Source organism: Rhinoraja longicauda, chromosome 8, assembly GCF_053455715.1.
Source record: "Rhinoraja longicauda isolate Sanriku21f chromosome 8, sRhiLon1.1, whole genome shotgun sequence".
NCBI lineage: Eukaryota > Metazoa > Chordata > Chondrichthyes > Rajiformes > Arhynchobatidae > Rhinoraja > Rhinoraja longicauda.
The window spans coordinates 7704884-7716831 of record NC_135960.1 but is presented as its reverse complement, the minus strand read 5'-3'; the positions used below and the strand labels follow the sequence as shown (position 1 = coordinate 7716831).

Here is an 11948-nt window from a genome sequence, read left to right as displayed (position 1 = left end):
CCCGTACTAATCAAGAATCTATCTATCCCTGCCTTATAAATGTCCATTGACTTGGCCTCCACAGCCTTCTCTCAACTAAACTTGAATCCCTTGCGACCTATCCCGATGTAAATCAATGAAGGGTAGATCGAATTTTCAAAGGATAAGCTGAATGCTGTTGGCACCATTTCTGCCCGCAAGAAAACATCCATCCTGTTAACGTGACTGTGAAAGAAAGTCTCAAAATGGGCTGCAGAACTCCCTCAGGACGCTGGGATGCAATCTCCTCTTGATCTTTCTAATTTTGTCTGCATCGGCTCGTCTAATGCGATTAGAAGCAGTGGTAAGTTCAGAGTTGTTCTGCACAGCTGTGGCTGTCTGTGCTCTGGTGGAGTTTATCACACAGACCCCCTTGTTATGTGCTGGTTTCCGTTTTTACTTGATTCACAGATTGAGCTCCGCAAGCCATCGCAGTGACTGAAGCAAAGGGAAAAACACACACGCACGGTGGATTATTCTGTGCTTTTTGGAGCCACTTTGGTACTTCCATACTTTAAAGTCCTCGGGGGAGGGGGGGGGGAAAAAAATTGCGGTCATTTTTTTTTTTTCTCGGTCGCCTTTGTTCACTTTCGCAGATAATTGAATCCTGTGTTTATTAGATCACAAGATGAGCACATATCAAAAGGCTCATTCATTCTCACTCACTGCAAAATTATTCATTATCACTCCCTTCCGCTCTCCCCCTTTATACGGTTCAGGTTTGACGACTTTTATATAACCATATAACCATATAACAATTACAGCATGGAAACAGGCCCATTCGGCCCTACCAGTCCACGCCGACCACTCTCCCTGACCTAGTCTCATTTACCTGCTCTCAGACCATAACACTCCAATCCCCTCCCATCCATATACCTATCCAATTTACTCTTAAATAATAAAATCGAGCCTGCCTCCACCACTTCCACTGGAAGCTCATTCCACACAGCCACCACCCTCTGAGTAAAGAATTTACCCCTCATGTTACCCCTAAACTTATGTCCCTTAATTCTGAAGTTATGTCCCCTTGTTGGAATCTTCCCCACTCTCAAAGGGAAAAGCCTACCCACGTCAACTCTGTCCGTCCCTCTTAAAATTTTAAAAACCTCTATCAAGTCCCCCCTCAACCTTCTACGCTCCAAAGAATAAAGACCCAACCTGTTCAACCACTCTCTGTAGCTTAAGTGCTGAAACCCAGGCAACATTCTAGTAAATCTCCTCTGTACCCTCTCCATTTTAACTTGGTAAATCCTGAAACAAGAGGATACAAAGTGCTGGAGTAACTCAGAGCGTGCCAGACAGCATCTCGAGACAAACATTCATGGAATAGGCGACGTTTCAGTTCGAGGCCCTTCTTCAGACCGTGACACAACGGTGGCTCGGCGGTAGATTCGCTGCCTTACAGCGCCAGAGACCCGGGTATCGATCCCGACTGAGGGGTGCTGTCTGTGTGGAGTCTGTGCGTTGTCCCCGTGACTGCGTGGGTTTTATCGGGAGGCTCCGGTTTCCTCCCACACTCCAAAGACGTGCAGGTTTGTAGTTTAATTGGCTTTGGGTAAAACTGTAAAATTGTCCCTAGTGTAGAGGATAGTGCTAGTGTGTGGGGATCGCCGGTCGGTGCTGACTCGGTGGGCCGAAGAGCCTGTTTCCACGCTGTATCACTAAACTAAACTAAGCTGAATCTCCAGAGAGGCTGCCTGGCTCATTGAGTTACCGCAGCACATTGTGTCGCCTTTTGTAACCCAGCATCTGTAATTACTTGCACGTGGGTATATTCTTGTGGGTTTCATCGACTGAGCTCAAATCACCGGCACTCCAGTCAAAGACCATTTCCCCTGTTTTTCCAATCAATTTAAAGTTAATAATTGAAAAGATTCATAGAAAACGATTTCATTAACTCACTGAATTCCCATTTGTCTTCTTTCTCCAAAACCTCTACCTGTAACAAGATTTAACCTTTCATCGCCAGCACCCCAAGTCAGTCGTGAATAGTTGGCAATGCATATTATTAGCTCTTTGTCAAGTCAGAGAAGTTAGTTCTTTTGAGGCAGCACAGTGGTGAACGGGGTGGCACAGCGGCAGAGTTGCTGCCTTACAGCGCCAGAGACTCGGGTTCGATCCTGACCACAGGTGCTGTCCGCACGGAGTTTGTACGTTCTCCCCGTGACCCGCGTGGGTTTTCTCTGAGATCTTCGGTTTCCTCCCACACTCCAAAGATGTGTTTAGGTTTGTAGGTTAATTGGCTGGGCAAACGTAAAAATTGTCCCTGGTGGGTGTAGGATAGCGTTAATGTGCGGGGATCGCTGGGCGGCGCGGACACGGTGGGCCGAAGGGCCTGTTTCTGCACTGTATCTCTAAATCTAAATCTAAAAATAACTCGGCGGGTCAGGCAGCATCTCTGGAAAAAAAGGACTCATGTGTCGTGTCGGGTTGGAACCCTTGTCCAGATTAATTGGCTTCTGTTAACTGAAAATTGTACCCAGGGTGTGGGTTAGTACTAATGTACAGGGTGATCGCTGGGCGGCGTAGACTTGGTGGGATGAAGGGCCTGCTTCCAAGCTGTATCTCTAAAGTCAAAAGTCTAAGTATTGAGGGTTGGATCCAATAAAAGTGGTGCAAATCTAGACCAGCTGTTCAGCACTCTGTTTAGAGGTCTGTTGAGAACTGATGTATGTGCGTTGAAATTTTTATCCATAAGCACTTATATGTAATGTAAGAAAATAACTGCAGATGCTGGTACAAATCGAAGGTATTTATTCACAAAATGCTGGAGTAACTCAGCGGGTCAGGCAGCATCTCAGGAGAGAAGGAATGGGCGACGTTTCGGGTCGAGACCCTTCTTCAGACTGATGTTAGGGGGGTTCCACCTATATCCTTCCTTTGTCCCGCCCCCCTGACATCAGTCTGAAGAAGGGTCTCGACCCGAAATGTCACCCATTCCTTCTCGCCTGAGATGCTGCCTGACCTGCTGAGTTACTCCAGCATTTTGTGAATAAGCACTTATATGTAAGGTCTAAATCACAGTGGCAATGTATTCCCATATTTATATTGCCCCACATTTCCTTAGAGCACAGAAGGAGGCCACTCAGTCCACCTAGTCAATGCTGGTTCTCAAAGAAACCCCACCTATTCCCACTCATTTCCCCCTGATCCACGTACTCCCAGCTCCCTCTTGATAGTTCTACCAAATCCAACATTAAGCAGCAATTTAGAGAACCCAGTAGAGAACCCTTTTCCGCTTGCATATCTTAACAGGGACTTGGAAGGAAACTGGATGAGAGGGGATCTTATCGAAACATGTAAGATTATTAAGGGGTTGGACACGTTAGAGGCAGGAAACATGTTCCCAATGTTGGGGGAGTCCAGAACCAGGGGGTCACAGTTTAAGAATAAGGGGTAGGCCATTTAGAACGGAGATGAGGAAAAACTTTTTCAGTCAGAGTTGTAAATCTGTGGAATTCTCTGCCTCAGAAGGCAGTGGAGGCCAATTCTCTGAATGCATTCAAGAGAGAGCTAGATAGAGCTCTTAAGGATAGCGGAGTCAGGGGGTATGGGGAGAAGGTAGGAACAGGATACTGATTGAGAATGATCAGCCATGATCACATTGAATGGTGGTGCTGGCTCGAAGGGCCGAATGGCCTACTCCTGCACCTATTGTCTATTGTTTATTGTCTATTGGTTCAGGGTCATAGAGTCATGGAGTCATGCAGCTTCAAAAAAGGCCCTTCGCCCAACTCGTCCATGCTGACCATGATGCTACATCTAAGCTAGTCCCATTTGCCTGCATTTGGCCCAGATTTCTTTGAATCTTTCCTATCAGAGGATGTACTTCCTGCGGCAGCTGAGGAAACACAATCTGCCACAGGCAATGATGGTCCAGTTTTACACTGCCATCGTAGAGTCCGTCCTCACCTTCTCATCCGGAGGCTGCAACGAATCGTGCGATCAGCAGAGAAGGTTGTTGGCTGCAACTTTCCCCCCATTGACGAACTGTACACTGCAAGGGCCAGGAAGAGAGCGGGCAAGATCATCTCTGACCCCTCTCACCCTGGCCACAAACTCTTCGAAGCACTTCCCTCTGGAAGGCGACTCCGGACTGTCAAAGCAGCCACAGCCAGACATACCACGAGTGATAGTTCTACTCGATAACCAAAGTCTATAGTGTAGCGAACATAGAGAATGGTCCAGGTCGTCGAACCCTCGGATTGGCCAGCGAGGTCACGTGGGAACGCGACCATGGGGATTGGTCCAGGGAACGACATCGCTGATTGGCCAGCGATGTCATGTGCGCGTTTGGCGCCCGATTTAGTCAGTTCGGCGAAGTCTTCAAGGAAGACAGTAAGTTTGTATTGGTTGTCCTGTACCTTGTTGTTTAACTCTGTATTCGTGTATTGCGGCTGCAATAAACTTCGTCTACAACCAACAAGTTTCGGACTCGCCATAATAGCCTCTTTTTGCTCTGGTTTACTTCATTCACATGTTTAAACCTTAATGTTGTATCCTTAATGTTTTATGCTTTATTTTTAATTGTTTACTGTATGTTCGTGTTGTTACTTGCGAGCGGAGCACCAAGACACATTCCTTGTATCTTTACATACTTGGCCAATAAACTTATTCATTCATTCATTCATTCATTCATTCATTCATTCATTCCATGTATCCATGCAAGACTCTTTTAAATGCTGTTTTAGCACCTGCCTCAACTACCTCATCTGGAAGCTCATTCCATATACCCACCGCCCTTTGTGTGAAAAAGTTGCCCCTCAGATTCCTATTAAATCTTGCCCCTCTCACCTTTAATCTATGTGCTGTGGTTTATGATTGCCCTACCCTAGGTAAAAATCACCGTACATTCATCCTACCTATTTCACTCGTGACGTTATTCAACCCTACTTCATAAGATCACCTCTCACAGCCTGCTGTGCTCCAAGGAATAAAGGAATAAAGCCCTAGCTGCCTGACCTCTCACACACACACACACACTCGTAAATCCTTTCTGCATTCTTTCCAGCTTATTGACGTCCTTCCCACAGCCGGGCGACCAAAACTGAATACAGTCCTCTAAAAGTGGCCTTAACAATGTATTCCATAACTAGGGTTACCAACTTTCCCGTATTAGCCGGGACATCCTGTATATTGGGTTAAATTGGTTTGTCCCGTACGGGACCGCCCATGTCCCGTATTAGGCCCGGGGGGCGCTGTGGGCCCGGACACTGTGGGCCCGGACACTGTGGGCCCGGACACTGTGGGCCCGGACACTGTGGGCCCGGACACTGTGGGCCCGGACACTGTGGGCCCGGACACTGTGGGCCCGGACACTGTGGGCCCGGACACTGTGGGCCCGGACACTGTGGGCCCGGACACTGTGGGCCCGGACACTGTGGGCCCGGACACTGTGGGCCCGGACACTGTGGGCCCGGACACTGTGGGCCCGGACACTGTGGACCCGGACACTGTGGGCCCGGACACTGTAGGCCCGGTGGCCACTGTAAGCCAACCTGAGTTACTCCAGCATTTTGCATCTATGTCTATTTAGCTCTCTCTGGAACCCATGCGGTCTAAACTTCCAGAGCAGCCAACCTTGCAGAAATAGTACTTGGGAGGAAGCCCATGAAGTCACAGGGAGAATGGAGAAATTCCGCACGAACTGCACCAGAGGTTAGGATTGAACTCAGGTCACCAGAGATGTGAGGGAGGAGGGTGAACTCCCCCAGTATCCGTTCAGTGGAAACAAAGTACAATGTTCAAAAACTGCTTCACATGTTCAGTTCATTGAGTGAAGACGAAACATATTCCTTATTGTAATCATATGTACAAGGCTTCCATTTCTCTGTTCATTTGACAGTGAAATCTTATATGTTTCGATAAGATCTCCTCTCATCCTTCAAAATTCCAGTGTATACAAGCCCAGTCGCTCCAGCCTTTCAACATATGACAGTCCCGCCATTCCGGGAATTAACCTAGTAAACCTACGCTGCACGCCCTCAATAGCCCTCAATAAGCCATGTGGGAAGAAATGGTTTTTCATGTTCCTGCACAACGTTGCCGTGCGGTGTTATTGATGAGGGGAAGGATTGACACGTGTTAAATGAAGGTTTTTAATGATGAACAAGCGTAGCAGTTAAATGAATTGACACCCCCAGGCCATGGCCGATTTCCTGCCATTAATGAGAACTGATGCACTGCCGCTGATGTGAACAATCAGAGAGTTCAGATGTCAGTAAGTGTCTGACGTCCCACATCTGTCTTACATTCAGGAACCTTTTAATGAAATAGCGGAAAAGATTAAAAGGAAAAAAAAAACGGTGACCCCCCCCCCCCCAGCCATTGGGGGAACCTTTGCAGGAAGGGAGCGTTTAAAAATACTTGGGTCGAGAGAGACCCTTCTTCATACCTCCATGCCTCCCTTTCCCCGACGCTCAGTCTGAAGAAGGGACTCGACCCGAAAAGTCACCTATTACTTCTCTCCAGAGATGCTGTCTGTCCCGCTGAGTTACTCCAGCTTTTTGTGTCAATCTCCGGTTTAAACCAGCGACAATAGACAATAGACAATAGGAGCAGGAGGAGGCCATTCGGCCCTTCGAGCCAGCACCGCCATTCAATGTGATCATGGCTGATCATTCGCAATCAGTGCCCCGTTCCTGCCCTCTCCCCATACCCCCTGACTCCGCTATCCTTAAGAGCTCTATCTAGTTCTCTCTTGAATGCATTCAGAGAATTGACCTCCACTGCCTTCTGAGGCAGAGAATTCCACAGATTCACGACTCTCTGACTGAAAAAGTTTTTCCTCATCTCAGTTCTAAATGGCCTACCCCTTATTCTTAAACTGTGGCCCCTGGTTCTGGACTCCCCCAACATTGGGAACATGTTTCCTGCCTCTAACGTGTCCAACCCCTTAATAATGTTATACGTTTCGATAAGATCCCCTCTCATCCTTCTAAATTCCAGTGTATACAAGCCTAGTTGCTCCAGTCTTTCATCTGCAGTCCCTTCCTTCAGTGATGGACTTTATTTATACACGACACCCCCCCCCCCCCCCCTCCGAGTATAAGCATTCTCTCTGCACCCACTCTTTCAAAACCTTCGGAAAACCCATCATGAAGACCTCCATCAGATCAGTCCATACCCTTCCTTTCTCACGAGGAAAGAGACACGCTCTATTCGTGCTTTCCAGTTATTGGGCGGTCACGGTGGCGCAGCGGTAGAGTTGTTGCCTTACAGCGCTTGCAGCACCGGAGACCCGGGTTCGATCCTGACTCCGGGTGCCGTCTGTACGGAGTTTGTATGTAGTCTGCGTGGGTTTTCTCAATAGTACAGGGTAACATTCGTACTGGAGTCCTGTTATCTCTCTGTTTTTTAATTTTAACTTGAAGTGCAATCAAGTGTTAGGAGGGTAAGGTAGGAATGTGATGGTGGCTTCCATTCCCACAGCGTACAATAATTAGAACGCTGTCTTTCATGTAAAGCGAGTTTACTTCAGAATTTGAAACTTTAGAGATACATCGTGGAAACAGGCCCTTTGGCCCATCAGGTCCAGGCCAGGAAAGTGACGGAGGGTCCTAAATTGCGAAATGGAACTGTTTTCGTTTCCGCGGATGCTGCCTGAGAATTTCCGCCATTTCATTTATTGGTGAAAAAGTGGAACCGATCATGATCTCATTGAGTGGCGGAGCAGTGACAAGGGACAAAATGTCCAGCTCCTAAACCGAATGATTAGTTTAGTTTAGTTTAGAGATACAGCGTCAGGGGTTATGGGGAGAAGGCAGGAGAGTTGGGTTGGAAGGGAGAGATCGATCAGCCATGATTGAATGGCGGGGTAGACTTGATGGGCCGAATGGCCTAATTCTACTCCTATCACTTATGACCTTATGAACATGATTTAGGAATAAGGAGTGGCTGAACTTTCTGGGTCTATTTTTCTTTCCTTGCAGTGTTGGAGGCTGCAAGGTAACACTGTAGACATATAAGATTATCAGATGTATACATTGTAGAGGTGTACAAAGTCACGAAAGGCATGGACAAGGTGAATGAATGGTCACAATCTTTTTCCCTGGGTAGAGGAGTCTAAAACTAGAGGCCACAGGTTTAAAGAGACAGGGCAAAACATCTATATACTAAAACTCTTGTTTGTTATCTTGTTTGTGACTGAACTTCAGCCAAAACGGTGCACGATAGCGTGACAATTTTAGGCCCGCCTTACTCACTATTGTCACTGTAGTGATAATGCAAGTCGTTTTATTGAAATCGGGCTTATATTTTTTAGGTTATTCACATTTTAAAGTTTATATCATATCATATCATATATATACAGCCGGAAACAGGCCTTTTCGGCCCTCCAAGTCCGTGCCGCCCAGCGATCCCCGTACATTAACACTATCCTACACCCACTAGGGACAATTTTTACATTTACCCAGCCAATTAACCTACATACCTGTACGTCTTTGGAGTGTGGGAGGAAACCGAAGATCTCGGAGAAAACCCACGCAGGTCACGGGGAGAACGTACAAACTCCTTACAGTGCAGCACCCGTAGTCAGGATCGAACCTGAGTCCTCCGGCGCTGCATTCGCTGTAAAGCAGCAACTCTACCGCTGCGCTAAGGAGGGGAGGAGGAGGGAGGAGTGAAGGAGGGGGGAAGGGGGGAGTGTGGGAGAAGGGAGAGGGTAGGGGGGGGGTGAAGAGAGAGGGGAGGGGTGAGGAGAGGGTGCTGCACCAATGCAGTAGGGGTTTGGCCAACGGGTCCACTTGGTCTAGTATAAAATAAAGCCGAGGGGCAATTTCTTCACATGTCGGGTGGTGGCTATGTGGAACAAGAACCCAGATGTGGAACAAGAAACAATGTGGCTCGGTGGCACAGCGGTAGAGTTGCTGCCTTACAGCGAATGCAGCGCCGGAGACTCAGGTTCGATCCTGACTACGGGCGCCGTCTGTACGGAGTTTGTACATTCTCTCCGTGACCTGCGTGGGTTTTCTCCGAGATCTTCGGTTTCCTCCACACTCGAAAGACGTACAGGTATGTAGGTTAATTGGCTGGGCAAATGTTTTTAAAAAATTGTCCCTCGTGGGTGTAGGATAGTGTTAGTGTGCGGGCATCGCTGGGCCGTGCGGACCCGGTGGGCCGAAGGGCCTGCTTCTGCGCTGTATCTCTAAATCTAAATGTCTGAAGAAGGGTCTCGACCCAAACCATCATCCATTCTTTCTCTCCAGAGATGCTGCCTGTCCCGCTTTTTTTGTGTCTAAGCCAGAAAGGTAAAGCCAGTAAAGTCCGACTATCTTTGATCGGACTTGACTGACTTTCCCTTGCACTAAACGTTATTCCCTTATCGTGTAACCGTACACTGTGAACGGCTCGATTGTAATCATGTATTGTCTTTCCGCTGCCTGGTTATCACGCGACAAAAGCTTTTCAACGTACCTCGTTACAGGTGACAATAAACTAAACGATAAACGATAAACCAGAAGGGCCAGCTGCGATGGAGACTTTTTAAAAGACATTCAGAAAGATTATTGGATAGAGAAATGTTTGGAGGAATATGGGCCAACTGCAGGCAAATGGGCCAAGCTGAACTAAATAAAAACCTGATCGGCATGAATGATTTGGGCCTAAGGGCCTGTTTCCCTGCTGGATGTCACTATGACTCCATAACTTTAAATATATCCAAAGATTCACCCTCCACACCTTTCTGGTGAAATACATTCTGAAGACTCCTTTGAGAGCAGAGATTCTTTCTGATCTCCTACTCTTCTGAGACGGTGCCCGCAGGTCCTAGACGCTCCTATTCTCCAATCATTTCCCCTCACGAGCCTCCGATGAAACGTACAACAAATGTTTCAATAAAATCGCCTCCCTCTCTTCGAATCTTCAACAAGTACACACTCACAGCGTTTTGCAACCTGATGGTTCAACATTCCACGCCCAAAATCATCCTTGTACACCTTCTGTGAACCGGCACGAGGTAGCGTTGCTGCCCTACAGCGCAAGAGACCCGGGTTCGATCCTGGACTATGGCTGCTTGCCTATACGGCGGAGTTTGTACAGATGTTTGTACATTCTCCCTGCGTGGGTTGTCTCTGGGTGCTCTGGTTTCCTCCCACACCTCCAAAGACGTACAGGTTTGTAGGTTAATTGCATTCAAGAGAGAGCTGGATAGAGCTCTTAAGGATAGCGGAGTCAGGGGGTATGGGGAGAAGGCAGGAACGGGGTAGTGATTGAGAATGATCAGCCATGATCACATTGAATGGTGGTGCTGACTCGAAGGGCCGAATGGCCTCCTCCTGCACCTATTGTCTATTGTCTATTGTCTATAATTGGCCTATTTTGTTAAAATTGTACATTGTCCCTAGTGTGTAGGTTAGTGATGGTGTACGGGGATCGCTGGTCGGCGCGGACTCACTGGGCCAAACGGCCAGTTTCTGCTCTGTACCTTTAGTCCAAACTAAATTTAACAAAACTGACTGACTGAGAAATATAAAATTATCAGATGTATAGAAAGGGAAGGATGGCTGAGGCAGTTGCCACAAAGGAAATGTCAAAATCTAGAGGGTTTTTTAGGTGAGAGGATAAGAAGAGAGAAGAAATGGGTCTCAACCTGAAACGTCACCCATTCCTTCTCTCCAGAGATGCTGCCCTGACAATAGACAATAGACAATAGACAATAAATGCAGGAGTAGGCCATTCAGCCCTTCGAGCCAGCACCACCATTCAATGTGATCATGGCTGATCATTCTCAATCAGTACCCGGTTCCTGCCTTCTCCCATACCCCCTGACTCCGCTATCCTTAAGAGCTCTATCTAGCTCTCTCTTGAAAGCATTCAGAGAATTGGCCTCCACTGCCTTCTGAGGCAGAGAATTCTACAGATTTACAACTCTCTGACTGAAAACGTTTTTCCTCATCTCCGTTCTAAATGGCCTACCCCTTATTCTTAAACCGTGGCCCCTGGTTCTGAACTCCCCCAACATTGGGAGCATGTTTCCTGCCTCTAACGCGCCCAACCCCGTAATAATCTTATATGTTTCAAAAAGATTCCCTCTCATCCTTCTAAATTCCAGTGTATACAAGCCTAACCGCTCCAGTCTTTCAACATACGACAGTCCTGCCATTCCAGGAATTAACCTAGTAAACCTCAATAGCAAGAATATCCTTCCTCAAATTTGGAGACCAAAACTGCACACAGTACTCCAGGTGCGGTCCCACTAGGGCCCTGTACAACTGCAGAAGGACCTCTTTGCTCCTATACTCAACTCCTCTTGTTATGAAGGCCATCATTCCATTGGCTTTCTTCACTGCCTGCTGTACCTGCATGCTTCCTTTCAGTGACTAATGCACTAGGACACCCATATCTCATTGTACGTCCCCTTTTCCTAACTTGATACCATTCAGATAATAATCTGCCTTCCTATTCCTACCACCAAAGTGGATAACCTCACACTTATCCACATTAAACTGCATCTGCCATGCATCCGCCCACTCACACAACCTGTCCAAGTCACCCTGCAACCTCAAAGCATCTCCCTCACAGTTCACACTGCCACCCAGCTTTGTGTCATCTGCAAATTTGCTAATGTTACTTTTAATCCTTCATCCAAGTCATTAATGTATATTGCAAATAGCTGCGGTCCCAGCACCGAGCCTTGCGGTACCCCACTAGTCACTGCCTGCCATTCTAAAAGGGACCCATTTATCCCCACTCTTTGCTTTCTGTCTGCCAACCAATTTTCTATCCATGTCAGTATACTACCCCCAATACCATGTGCTCTAATTTTGCTCACCAATCTCCAATGTGGGACCTTGTCGAAGGCTTTATGAAAGTCAAGGTACACCACATCCACCGGTTCTCCCCTGTCCATTTTCCTAGTTACATCCTCAAAAAATTCCAGAAGATTAGTCAAGCATGATTTCCCCTTCGTAAATCCATGCTGACTTGGAACG

At 47.4% G+C, this 11948-nt stretch overlaps 1 protein-coding gene across 1 annotated transcript in view; it reads left to right on the top strand.

Annotated features, from left to right (window-relative positions):
- The first annotated feature begins 238 nt into the window (after nt 1-238).
- gypc (glycophorin C (Gerbich blood group)) overlaps nt 239-11948 on the top strand; it is a 110494-nt gene continuing 98784 nt past the window's right edge. The window contains exon 1 of the mRNA XM_078403313.1: nt 239-322. The gene's annotated coding sequence lies outside the window, so the exon portion shown is untranslated. The remainder of the gene's footprint in view (nt 323-11948) is intronic.